This window comes from Notamacropus eugenii, chromosome 4 (assembly GCF_028372415.1).
Source record: "Notamacropus eugenii isolate mMacEug1 chromosome 4, mMacEug1.pri_v2, whole genome shotgun sequence".
NCBI lineage: Eukaryota > Metazoa > Chordata > Mammalia > Diprotodontia > Macropodidae > Notamacropus > Notamacropus eugenii.
Genome location: NC_092875.1, coordinates 426,183,223 through 426,196,272, shown reverse-complemented (window position 1 = coordinate 426,196,272; position 13,050 = coordinate 426,183,223). Strand labels below are relative to the sequence as shown.

The window sequence follows — 13,050 nt, the reverse complement described above, 5'->3', positions numbered from 1 at the left end:
AGGTACAGATGATAAATATTAGAGGAATAGGCATAAAAGGCAGAGGGATATGGCAGATAGAATGCTGGGAGATAGGAAAAAGTGGATTAAAGTCGCACTTCTAATACTAGTTCTGCAACTAAGTAAGTCATTGTTACTGACATTTATGAAGCACTTTAAGGTTTGCAAAATTCTTTACATAGTTTATTTCATTTAGGTCTCCTCATAACAACCTTGTGAGGTTGGTACTCCAAGTATCACCATTTTATGGACAAGGAAACTCAGTTAATCTATCTGAGCCTCTCTAATAGGTGGATAATAATATCAGTAGTACCTCCTTCACAGGTACATGCAGTCTGGTTTCTGGTTCTATCACCTGATGAATCATCCACCAGCCTCCTACACTTGAATGTCATCTAAGGCTCTGTTCTGGTCCTTTCTCTGTACTCCCTGTGATTTCTTTTATTTCTATGGGTTCAATTATCATCTCTATGCAGAACTAACAAATCTACATATCCAATCCTTCTCTCTCCTCTCCTCTCCTCTCTTCTCCTCTTTTCTCCTCTCCTCTTCTCTCTTCTCCCCTCCATCTTCTCCTCTCCCCACCTCCTCTCTTCCTACCCTTCTTTTTCCTTCTTCTTCTTCTTCTTCTTCTTCTTCTTCTTCTTCTTCTTCTTCATCATCATCATCTTCTTCTCTCCTCTCTTTCTTTTTTTGGACACCACTAACTATATCTTTGATAAGCATCTCAGACTCAACAGGTCCAAAATGGAAATCATTATCTTTACCCCTAACCTAGCCCCCCTCCTCTTAGCTTCCCTATTTCTACTGCAGACATGGCTCATCTTCCCACTCACTGGCATTTGGCAATCTCAGCCATACCTGACTCCTCACTTTCCCTCGCTGCTGTCTAGCTCTCCTTTTCCAAGCTTTCATTGATTCTATCTCCACAACATTTCTCATGTGAATTTCCTCTCCACCCATGTAGCTACCACTGTAGATCCAGTGTCTTATCTTCCCTCACTTGGATTATTGCAATAACTTCCTACCTGGTCACTTCTTGCTTCTGTGATGCATCTTCTACACAGTTACTTTTGTGGAATTCCTCATCTAGAAAATGGCATTCTGAGTGTCCAGGTCTGACCATCACCTCCTCAGCTCTGACGGCTTCAGTGGTATCAGTACATATATCATGATCTCCTCTGCAAGGCATTTAAAGTCCTTCAGGACCTGGCTTCGGACTGCCTTTCCACCCATTTCCATGACCCTTCGTTCCCAGCACGCTGGCCTGCTAGCTGCTGCCTGTGTGTTACGTTTGCTTTTACCTCTCTGCATTCCATGATAGGAATGCCCTCCCCCTTGTCTCGGCCCCCTTGAATCCCTAGCTCCTTTCAAAGCTGAGTTCAAGCTCCTCCTCTTTCATCATTCTCTTCTGATCCCCCCAATTATTAGAGCTGTCTTCCCTCTCAAAGGACGTGATGTTTACTTCCACTCATGACTCCAGGGATAAAATAAGTTCCTTGATGTCAGATTTTTTTTTTTCATTTTTGTCCTTTTATCTCTAGCCCAGTGCACAGTGCCTTGCAATAATAAATACTTAATAAATCCTTGTTTAATTTAATTGAACTGAAATGACCTAATCCATGTGAAGCCCTTTGCATGTTTTAAAGCACATCTAAATGCCGGTTCTTATTAGAGAAATTGAAGGAGGAAGTGATCTCTGGTCTAAAGAAGTCAGGAATGTCACTGAGGAGGGGGTGGAACTTTCAAAGGTGGAGAGTAGTTGGAGAGTCAGAGAAATCAGGGGAGGACATTGTGGGGAGGGTTAGGAGGATTTCCTAAGAAAAGATGAGAAGGGAATCAGAAGTGGGACTCAGAACACCCAATGACAGCAAAGAAATATTTTGGCTGGACTGTTTGTTCTGGAGTGGTGGAAAATATATTTGGGGGTGAGAGTGGGGGAAGGGAAAGCTATATCAAGGGGCCTCGAAGTGTGGGCTGTGGAGTTCATATTTTAACATGGAGACATTAGGTGGTGATTCAGGTTTTAGAGAAAAGGAATGAATGAACTTTGCTTGGCACAAGAACAGAAAAGGTAGGGCCAAAAGATGAAAACCCCTAAGCAATGAAAAAAAGGAATGATGGCTCACATTTATACAGAGCTTTAAGATTTGCAAAGCATATTACATGTTATATCATTTGATCTGAGAATATGTTTTAAAGCATTTGATGGGATGTCAGTATAGAGACACCTACGAGCCTATGAGATAGGCATTTATAGTGGAAATTCCATGGCAGTCAGCCCTTTTCCCCAGGACTTATCAGAATGCCCATAGAAAGAGACTTGAAGGATTTGCTCCAGAGCCATCAAAGAACAGTAGGTGTTTGCACTTTGCCTGCCTCTCCCCTCCTGAGTCTCTGGCAGCAGACGCAGTCTTCCTGGACTGGGTGGCACAGTTTCAGAAACTTCCCCTAAGTCTAGCTGGAAAGTGCTGCAGGGAGGATTTGTAGTAGCACAGGGGATGTCAAGGGCTGGGAAACATCCAGCCACAGGGGACCATCCCTACAGCTTTGGGCACTAGCTTCTTTGGGCTCTCAAAGACAGTCAGTTCCTTCTGACAAAAATCTGCCCTCTTCCTAGAAATATTAAGAAAAATAACATTTTTCTTTTGTGTCTAGATCTATGTTTCCAGAAATGGAGAGAATTCCTGGGTGAGGAAACTCCATCTACTAATATAGATCAGTGACTGAACTGTCACTTACAGTCTAAGAGAATGACTCAGGGCACTCAGAAGAATTAAGTGACAAGACTAGGAAGTATGTGTTAGAAGAGGCAGGATTTGGATCCAGGTCCTCATGACTCTGAGGCAGCTATGTATCTACTAAGCTGCTATGCTGCATCTCCTAATCATCCACCATCATCACCATTATTATCCTGTCTCCAGACAATATGCTCAAGAAAACTACAGTTGTTCATGACTGTCATCCTGAAATTAATGTTCAATGGGAAGAAGAACTTGCTTAGAGAGATTTACACCTTTGCAATACCAGCCAGCATATGCTCCTGGAACAGTAAAATGGATGACAATGAATTCAGAAAGCATTTAAGCCAAAACTTCCTATGATATTAATGAAACATAGGGTCCATCACTCCAAGGCAGTTATAGAAAGATGATCACATCTTGGTCATGAAGGAAGAAAAGATTGATTGCTATTCTCAGAGCATATGATAAAGAGTTTGAAACCTTGCAGAGTTATATCTAGAACAAACAAATACCATTTTATACTATAAATCCTTATCCTACAAATCCCCTTCCTCTGATTGGCTGGTTCCTCCCAGAACCTGCATCTTAAAGATGGTACCCAGGTCAGCCATGTCTTCCTTCCTCTTTGAGCTCCAGTCCTGACTCTCTGGACTTTCTCTACCATGTAGTAGAGGTAATTACATTCTTTCAAAGTTTCTTTTTCTTCTTCTCCTTAACTCCCCACAGATCTTTCACCTTCCTTTTATGTACTGACCAGGGTGTAAGGTGTGTTCAGGGAGGACCAGTACCTTTGGTGTGATGGCTGCCAAGCCCTTTTCAGGGCTCCTTCCATCTTTGGTGTCCTCCTGTTCTGCTTAACTCTCACCAGTGGCTACAAAGAAGCTGCGGCATGCACATCTCCATTAATAAGCCTCCTCCATTGACCTGTCCATTAGAATGTAACCTCTTTGAGACTATCTTTCTTCTGGTATTTATTTTCCCAGTCCTTAGCTCAGTGCCTGGCACACAGTAAATACTTAATAAATGTTTTTTGACTTAATTTGATCTGAGGAAACTGAGAAATAGTAGATGATCTTCCTTTTTAATACAGTCCTATGATCCTCAGTCTTCCTGACTCCAAGACTAGAAGGTAAGGATGTAATATTCATTTGCTGGCTGATGGAGAATAGTAGGCAGTCTTTCTCTCTTCCACCTACCTACCCACCTCCATCTCCTTTACTCCTCCACCCTCCCTACTTTTCTCAGATATAACCTCCCTATATGCACAGAGGATGAGAGGATGCTTAGGGTGTAGCCTGGCTCCACAGATTCCTGAAAGGGAGCCACGCAGGTTCTGATGGCATATTCTAGTATACTCTACTTTCTTGTGGAAATAATCAGAAAGCAAAACTCAGGTTTGTTTTGGTTTGTCTTCTTTTCTTTCATTTTGTTTTGTTTTGTTGGTCAAAGTGGCAGTGAATACAGGATTTTGGCTGCCTTAATCTCTTGTAGAATGACAACAGTACAATGCAGTTTGTTCATAGAGGACCCCATTACTTCTTAAGAAACGTTATCTGAGACAGACATAGTTTGGGGCCCTTGCAAAACTTTGTTTTGAAACATGAACTGGACTTGGCATTGATTCATCTAATACCCTAGAGGTAAAGCACTCTCTGTCCAGGAGGAGAACAACATCTTTCTTTTGTTAACTCACCAGGAGTTTGGGTTGAATAAAAAAGGGAATACAGGGCAAGGGAAAGACAGGGGCTACTGTAAGAAAAATGCACAGGAAACTTATTTAATAAGTTTCGACTTCCTCTGGAATACAATTCCCTGGCTCTCTACAGCAGCTCTTGTATCTCTCAGATCTAAATACCAGTGTTGATACACAGATGATAGGCCAGAAACTCCCACAGGCAGCTGGCCAGCAGTCAGAAGCCACTGAGGCAATTACTTCAGCATGTTTGCAAACCTCTTTCTCCTTAATGCTCTGAACCTTGTTCATTGAGCCACAACACTATCCCTAGGGGATGGAGGGGACCAATACAGAGCGGCCCAGTAATGTCCGTTAGCAGTACGTGGGCTCTGGAATACTTTCCCACTTTAATGTTTTAAATATTGGTGGTCAGGCTAAAATGAACATCAGATATGATCCAAGAGCTCTAGATCTCACCTCAGAGGGTCTAGGTTCAAATTCTGGACTCTGTCACTAGAAACCTATGTGACTGAGAAAGTCATTCACACAATTCTAGGTTCAACATCCTCATCTTTGAGACAAATGACCCTATCAGAGCTGAGATGACTTTTAAAGTTCCTTCCAGTTCTGAATCTGTGATCTGGTACAAGGAAAATGGTGTCTTCAAAGGGCAGTTGTAGGCTGAAGGGAATGAATAGAGCTAATCAATTAATCTATAAGCATTTATTAAATACCTATTACCTGCTAGGGGCTGCTAGGTGGTGTAATGGATAGACCACTGGGCCTGAAGTCAAGAAGATGAATTTTGCTGAGTTCTGCCCTCAGACACTTACTACCTCTGTGACCCTGGGCAAGTCACTTCACCTTGTTTGCCTCAGTTTCTTCATCTATAAAATAAACTGGCAAACGAAAAACCTCAAATGGGGTCACAAAGAGTTAGATACTACTGAAAAAATGACTGAGCAACAACTACCTGTCAGGCTCCCTAAGGTCTGATACAAAAACCAAAATGAAATAGTCCCTACCCTCAAAGAATTTACATTCTATGGAAGCCATAAGGACCTGTCCCATCCACTCAGCCTTAGTCAGAAAGGTTGGAAAATGATAGGTTAATCATATGCATATGAGACTCAGTCATTTTTTGAGGTCAGTTGGCAAAACCACCTTCTTTGGCACTTCCCATGAAACCCTAAAGTTGCCTCCCTGAATCACTTCCTAGCTGCCTGAATCTCAACTTTGCCCCCATATTGCAGGACGCTCTTGGATTACTTGGATTTCCTATCCTCTCAAAATAGTTCTTCTACCTGATGGTTCCACATTCCTTGAGAACTCCCCTCTACTCACTCACTTCCAAAAAGTCTTTGCATGTAGGTATCATGTGGATTTCATCTGTAAAATAAGGAAGTTGGATTTTGTATGATTGTCAAGATTCTCACTTAACTCAATTCCTATGATCTGATTAGTCTAACTAATTCAGCTTATAGTCCATCACTTTCCCTGTCTGTGTTGTTTGAAGGTGAAGCTATAAAGGGTTAAGTCTTAATGTTTCACAGGAGAGTAAGGATAATTTTTTAAAGGTAGCTTTTTTTACTTCCTGAGAATATACGATATATCTGTGACTAATTTATGCTGGTTAAAGAATACTTGAAGAAGCTGAGGTCATGGGTCCAATCTCTTTTCTAAAAGCCTTATTGACATTCGAGTCTAGTTCATAAAGGCATAGGTTTAGAGACGGAAGGACTCTAAGACATTACCTTATCCATGCCAATTCTGGTCAGTTTTACAGAAGGGGAAACTGAGACACAAAGAAGTGAAGTGACTTGCACAAAGTAACTTAGTAGTAAGTAGCAGGGTCGAGGTTCAAGCTTCAAATCTAGCCCAATTCTTCTCTAGAGTGACACATACCCCACAACCTTGGCTGACCATTTTGTGAAGGCGTGCTGTTTGCCACAAAGAATACAAGAATGTGGATATGTGGATGGATGGGTAGGCAATGATCAAAACTATGGAACGCTTTTCAAGGTGTCTGCCTTAATGGTGGAGAATCGATGCTTCCATCTTTATCTGTGAAGGTCAACATGATCCATTTAATTAATTTGGAAGCTGTCTCGCATGCCTGGAATGGTCTCTCCTTCCTCACTTCTATCCCTTGGTAGAACTTCCTTCAAGATCTGGTTCTAGTGCCACTTCTTAGGAGAGACCTTTTCTCAATGGTCCAGTTGTTAATCCTCACCTCTCACCCCCACATTTCTTTGTATTTACTCTTTATATATTTTGTGTTCTCAGATCAGTGCCCTATTGGTTTCCAGTAGAATGTAAATATCTAGCATGCAGTACCATCTCATTTTTTTTTGTATACCCAGTGCCTACCACAGTGCCTGACACATAGTTGGTGCTTAATAAATGTTTGTTGAATTAAATTTAATATAATTCCACTCCTTGTAAGTGATCTTGTTTCTTAGCATGGATTAGGTAGAAGAAAGGTAGGTAGTGGGGACTTCTCCTCTGTGATTCTACCCCTTCTCCTAAACATGTCAGGCATTGACTTATCTAAGGTAAGCTATTATCAGCTATTTAGGTCCACTTGACATGTCAACACATAGGCCCAGAACCCTTTACCATCCTGTGTCTTTGATTGAACAGGACCTTTTCCCCACTTACTTGTAGAGCTGCAAAGCTGATAACTTATAATGATTTTCCTGCACATTAGAACTGAGCTCTGCTCCTGTGTGGCATTTAAAGAGAAGTCTTTATTCAACTGTCCTGAATATGAAGGTCATATTCCATTGCATCTTCTGTCCCTCTTTTCTTTTTCTTAATGAAGCCAGTTTTGATTCCTGCCCCATGTTTCCCTGCTTGCTCTTTAATTATTTTTTTAAACTTTACTTGTTAATTGTGATTAAGTTGGAGAAACCTATTTTCTAAATTGGAAAGACTGTTAAAAGAGCCCTTGTTTTCAGGTGCTGTTTTGTTTTCGTTAGTAAATTCTACCTCCTCTTTGTGTTCCTCACATCACCTATACCTCAGCCACCAAAATGAAAAAGGATAATTATGCTTGATTTCACTTATAAACTGGGTCACTTGGAGCAGGTTCTCAGAGCATCTCAGGTCCAGAATCAGACATGTGGCATCACTGAGTTCTAAAAAACCTTTGTACCAATTTGATGGCCCAGTGACCTACTTAGAGAAGGAAAAACCAATGAGCTAGCCCCCTCTAAGGGAAGCCTTTTGCTAGCTTTGCAGCTTGGCAGGCACTGAAACCATATTGTCTCTTTTCAAAACCTATTTCCTTCAACAGCAAGGGTAAAAAAAATCACATATGATTAAGTGACACAAACATATGTCAGCTGTCTGTTAAGGTGTTCCTCTCTGCCATTCTGGGGCTATTCCTGGAGTGACTAGTCTTGAAGCAGTCCTTTCTGAGGAAGACATTGTTTCTGATGCACAGGGTTAATGCTGCTTAGTTACCCCATCTGTTCTTTCCTCTGCTAATGGCAGAGGTGAAAACGAGAGAAAGCCATTTCATTCCACCCTGCACTAGCAAAGTTCTCCTTGCCTCCTCCTTCAGCTCATCCTCTCCCTCTCCTTCTCCTTTCCAAAGGAAGGTAAATTTTGATGGCTGGAGGCTGCCTAGTTAATTTGGGTTTTACTGGCTAGATTCCTTCCTTCCTTCCTTCCTTCCTTCCTTCCTTCCTTCCTTCCTTCCTTCCTTCCTTCCTTCCTTCCTTCCCCCCCACCCCCTTTTTTCTAAAAGATCGAGTCTTAAACCTATTTCACTCTGGAGCTCATAGACTGGATCACAATAGGTCCCTGCCCAATCTATGACCCTCCTGGCCCAGAGTAAATGTCAATAATAATTGTCTCTCTTTTGACCAGCAACCCTGAGGGTCTTCCCCTCCCAGTCTGATCTTTTTCTTTTTACATTAAAGGGGTCATTTCTTGACTCACTTCTTAAAAAGACCTATTCACTGGATGCATGTCATCTCACTGAAAGTGAGAACCTGATATGGTCTTAGCCTAAAAGGGCCAGGGTCTCCACGGTCTCCCATTGCATCTTGGCCCAACTCCAGTCATCCTGATGAATATTTGGCCACTGGATTCAGATGGCTCTGGAGAAAGTGAGACTGGTGATTTTGCACAGCCTTCCCTCCCTCAGACCCAAGTCAACTGCAGGTCATGTCATCATCTCCCTGATGTCATGATCCTCTTTGAAAATGAAAGACAAACACAACAACTCTGCACTCCAACCCCATCCTTTTTTAAGGGACACAGGCAGAATTCTTAGTCCACATCATTTCTATTTCCTAAGGGTAATTGTTGAATTAAAGAAACAGTCTTAAAGTTGTTAGTAATGGTTGCTGTTCCACTTAGAATTTGTAAAGTTTTCCTACTTCATCTCCACATCCCTTTGCTCAGCTTTTTCCCTCTCTCCCCCTCCTGCCCACCCTCTCTTGCCTATCTCCTTTAACCCTTCTTCTTGTTCAAAATCACCTTGGACCAAGCAGAAACATGAGTGGAAGTCTTAGCAGTTCTGACTAGTTCTGGGTCTTATATATGGTGGATATAGAAACTTGCCCAAAAAATAGCAAATGATTGTGAAGCTTCTTTTAACCCTGACTGGAAGCTGGGCTTATGTGACACCTGGAGGTCTTTCTAGTACAACGCTGTTAGTCAATGGTGTGAAGTGGTGTCAGAGTTACAAGGATCACTTCCTTCTCCTTTTTATCCCCTCAGAAATAAATACCCCTGCTCAGCTTGTTACTGCCTGAAATGTGATTTCAAAGCAATGCCCCAGTTAGGGTCTCATCCCTGTGCTCAAGTTCTATTGAAAATAGCTTTGGGGGGAAAAAAGAATAATACACATTTTGAATAAACTTATGATACTTTCCTAAAAGCTAGTTTTGAGAGGGAACAAGGAGGAGAGCTTGAAAGTATTGGAAACCAGCAGATGACGGGACTTCTGGAAAAAGGACCGAAGGGCATGAAACAGAGAGGCTAGAGAGCCCACGGATAACCTTGGTGGCTTCACAATTTTACCTACTTAAGATCATATAATGCTACCTGAACTGGCACTAAGTTATTATAGGGTTTTTCCCCTACCAGGAGCCTGGGAGAGAGGGAAGGAGGGATGAGTAGGCTTGAGGCAACATCTCGAGGAGTCCCATCATTCATATTTGTTGGTGGTTATTTCTGCCCTACTTCTGACTTGGCAACTTGTTCCACTTCATCCTCATGCTGGTGTTTATGGCTTCCCTGTACCTCAGCTTTCTTCAAATCTTTCCGTTGGAGTAGACAAGGACATAGATTATGATACAGATGCCAAGAAACCTTCAATAGGCTAAATAAAAGTCTCAGCAGGAGTGTGCTGGTAACTCACATGTCTGCACGTGCAGCTCTTTTCCAGATGTGTGCAGATGCTGTTGAGATTCATGGCAAGGCAATTTCATTTCGAAGCATTACTAGAGTCACCATAGTTTTTATTATCATCTTGTATTTTCTCAATCAATAGATGACCCTGGGCATGTCTTTTATTAACATCTGTTTCCTCATCTGTAAAACGGGGATGATAATAGTATCTGCCTCTAGACATCGTTGTCGAGATAAAAATGAAATAATATATGTAGACTGCTTTGTAAAACTTATAGCACTATATAAACGTTAGCTACTGTTATTATTGTTACGACTACCACTACTACCACCACCACCACTACTACTACTACTACTACTACTACTACTACTACTAGTACTACTGCTACTGCTACTACTACTACTACTACTACCACCACCAACACCACCACCACTACTACTACTACTGCTAGTTCTACTACTACTGCTACTACTACTACTACTACTACTACTACTACTACTACTACTGCTACTACTACTACTACTACTACTACTACTACTACTACTACTACTGCTACTACTACTACTATCCCTGCAGCTGCTGTTGCTGCTGCTACTACTTTAATTACTACTCCTACCACATGAAAGCTGTGAATGGTTTTATACTGAAAAAGAAGTCCTCCTATTTGAAAAGGCTGTTAGAAGAATTCTCCCCCCAAAATCAGTGACATTAGCCTCTCCATAATCATCAGATCATTATCACCCTGATCAAGCTTTATCATAACGCAATTTAATCTGATAGACACACACATGCATGCATAAACATGTGCACAACACATGTGTATACACACATGCACACACCCCAAAACAAAAAAACAAGCAAAACACTTCGTCTTTGTGTTTCAAGCAGAGTGCAATAACTCACTTTCCTTCCTATCTCTATGACAACAAAAACCAGTTGAGTTTTTAAGTCCACAGGGAGACCAAGTCAGTGTGCTTGGAATGATATGTGAGTTTAGGTTAGATTTGAAACAACTAGACTTCTTTTCTCCAGTCAACAGGTAAGCGTTGACCCCAACTCTGAGCCACCATTCTGAGATTACAAGTGAGTCTTGTTATAAAGAAAATGCATACTTACAATACTTACATTGTAAAGGATCAACCCTATTATGTGCTCTGGGCTGCATTAAAAGCTAGGAATACAAATACAAAAATAGAAAGATTTCTTGCCCTCCAAGGATAATTATTTTCTTTATGACGGAGTTTGTCTCAGGGATCTTCTAAATTGTGAGATCCCTTAGGGCATTTAAGATATAATTCAATTTCCCTTTTCCCTCCTTTGCCCTCTTATAACCCCACTCCCCACTGAGGAACATAAAACTTCTCAAGGACCTATTGTTGGGTGTTCTTTGTGCTCTGAATGTCAGGCCCTGGGGACACCCAGACTGAAGGAGAAACCATCTGTGCCCCCGTTTGTGCCAGAATTTAATTGTCTCCAATTTTGCAGCCATATTTAGTAAACTTCTCTTGATGCTGGTACCTGAGTAGGGCTTGGTGGTAGATGCTAGTACCTGTGCTTATAAAGTCCATGTATGGGTAGAGAGTTGTTGTTTTTGAGGAAGAGGATAGGCAGATGTGGAACATAGCAGTGTGGATGAGAGAGAGAACAGAACATTTCTGTGCATTAATGTAGCAAGTATGAGGGTATCTGGGAGCCTGCAGCTCCAGTAGTGACTTTGTGAAAAGGAGAAACCAAGTCGGTGCATCCAGGACCTCAGGAATTTGTGTGTAAATCAGTAATGGACGGGAGGGCAGAAAATGTGAAGGTTAGAGCTAGTATGAACAATGAGACCTAAAAGACCATGTACAAACTCTGTGCCTTAGACCTTGGCTATGCAGTAATGAGAGGCCAATCAGATTTTGTATTTGACTGGTCTATTTTTCAGCCTCCTATAATTTTTCTCCATTGGGAAAAGAGTTCCTAGAACATGGGGACATGAGTGAAATTAGTGACAACATATTGACTGCTAATGAATGTAGAAATGGGTTCATGGCAATAGATGTGTAAGGGTATGATCTTTGACCTTGAGGAACTTGTAATTTGGATGGAGGAAAAAGACATGACCCCTGCCTTCAAATATTGACCTATATAAAGTTCTAAATTATATGTGAGACAGTCTGGTGCAATGAAAAATATGCTGGATTTGGAGTCAATGGAGATGAGTTTGAACTTAGACTTCACTACTTACTACCTTTGTGGTATTTGGCAAATTGCCTACCTTTGCTTGAGTTTCAGTTTCCTTATTGAATGAGAGATTTGGACTAGATAATCTCTGATGTCCCTTCTACTTTCAGTTAGGTGTGAGGAGTCTGCCTTCAAAGAACTCAGAAAAACTCGAGTCTAAGTCAGTCTCTGACATATACCCTGATAGCGGACCATGTAACTGTCTCTAAGTCTGTAAATTACAGGTCTTCATTAGTAGAGGAGACTTCCTAGAGCTCTTTATCCCTGATGAAATCATAGATCTGACATATGCACATGAACAGACACACAGACACACACACAGACACACACATACACTATAGTTTAGAAGAAAATGATGTTGATATGCTCTGCTGATCTGGAGTAATTAGAGTTGACTTCAGGTTATAAGTGGTGCTTGAGCTGGACCATCTATTATCCAAAGTAAGGCACACACCTATAATCAAGAAGCAAAGTTTGTGCGGTGTCTAAATTACTCTCCAGTTGTGAGGAATCTTCAGAATTTATGTCAACTCTTCTCATACTCTAGGATGTTCATACACACAGATATCTAAAGCTGGAAGGTATCATTTAGCCTATCTCTAATGTTACAAAGATGAGGGAAAGGAAGACCAGGGATGACCCTGCCTAACGTCACATAAGGAGTAAGGATCAGAAGGTAAGATTTGAACCCAGCCGTCTCCCCTGTAATACTATCAAAACAGTGTCTTAGAGAGGAGGTGGGGCAGGGCTTTGAAAGAGCTTCTACATCTGCCTGCTTATGAGTTGTACAGGCTGCAAAAGATCTTGATTTACAGACATGGAAATATTTCAAAGCAGCAAGACTGGAAGAGCCAGAGTAACTCATGATGCAGGGCCTCAGACTGACAAAGTGTTTGTCACAGCCTTTAATAGAATTTCTACACCAAATCTCAGCATCAAGGGCATGTGATTACAGAGTTTTTTTTTTAAGTTATTTTAAAGTTATTATGATTACTCTGAGCGTTATTAAGGTTACTGAACAGGTAATAATAGAGTGTTGA

General features: G+C 41.4%; 1 protein-coding gene across 3 annotated transcripts in view; it reads right to left on the bottom strand.

Moving 5' to 3' along the window:
• PRLR (prolactin receptor) overlaps window positions 1–13,050 on the bottom strand; it is a 221,702-nt gene that overhangs the window by 150,696 nt on the left and 57,956 nt on the right. The window contains exon 1 of one of the 3 annotated variants that reach the window (XM_072605873.1): window positions 1,029–1,183. The exons of the other annotated variants lie outside the window; for them this stretch is intronic. The gene's annotated coding sequence lies outside the window, so the exon portion shown is untranslated. Of the gene's footprint in view, window positions 1–1,028; window positions 1,184–13,050 lie in introns of those variants that run through there. 3 annotated transcript variants of the gene reach the window in all.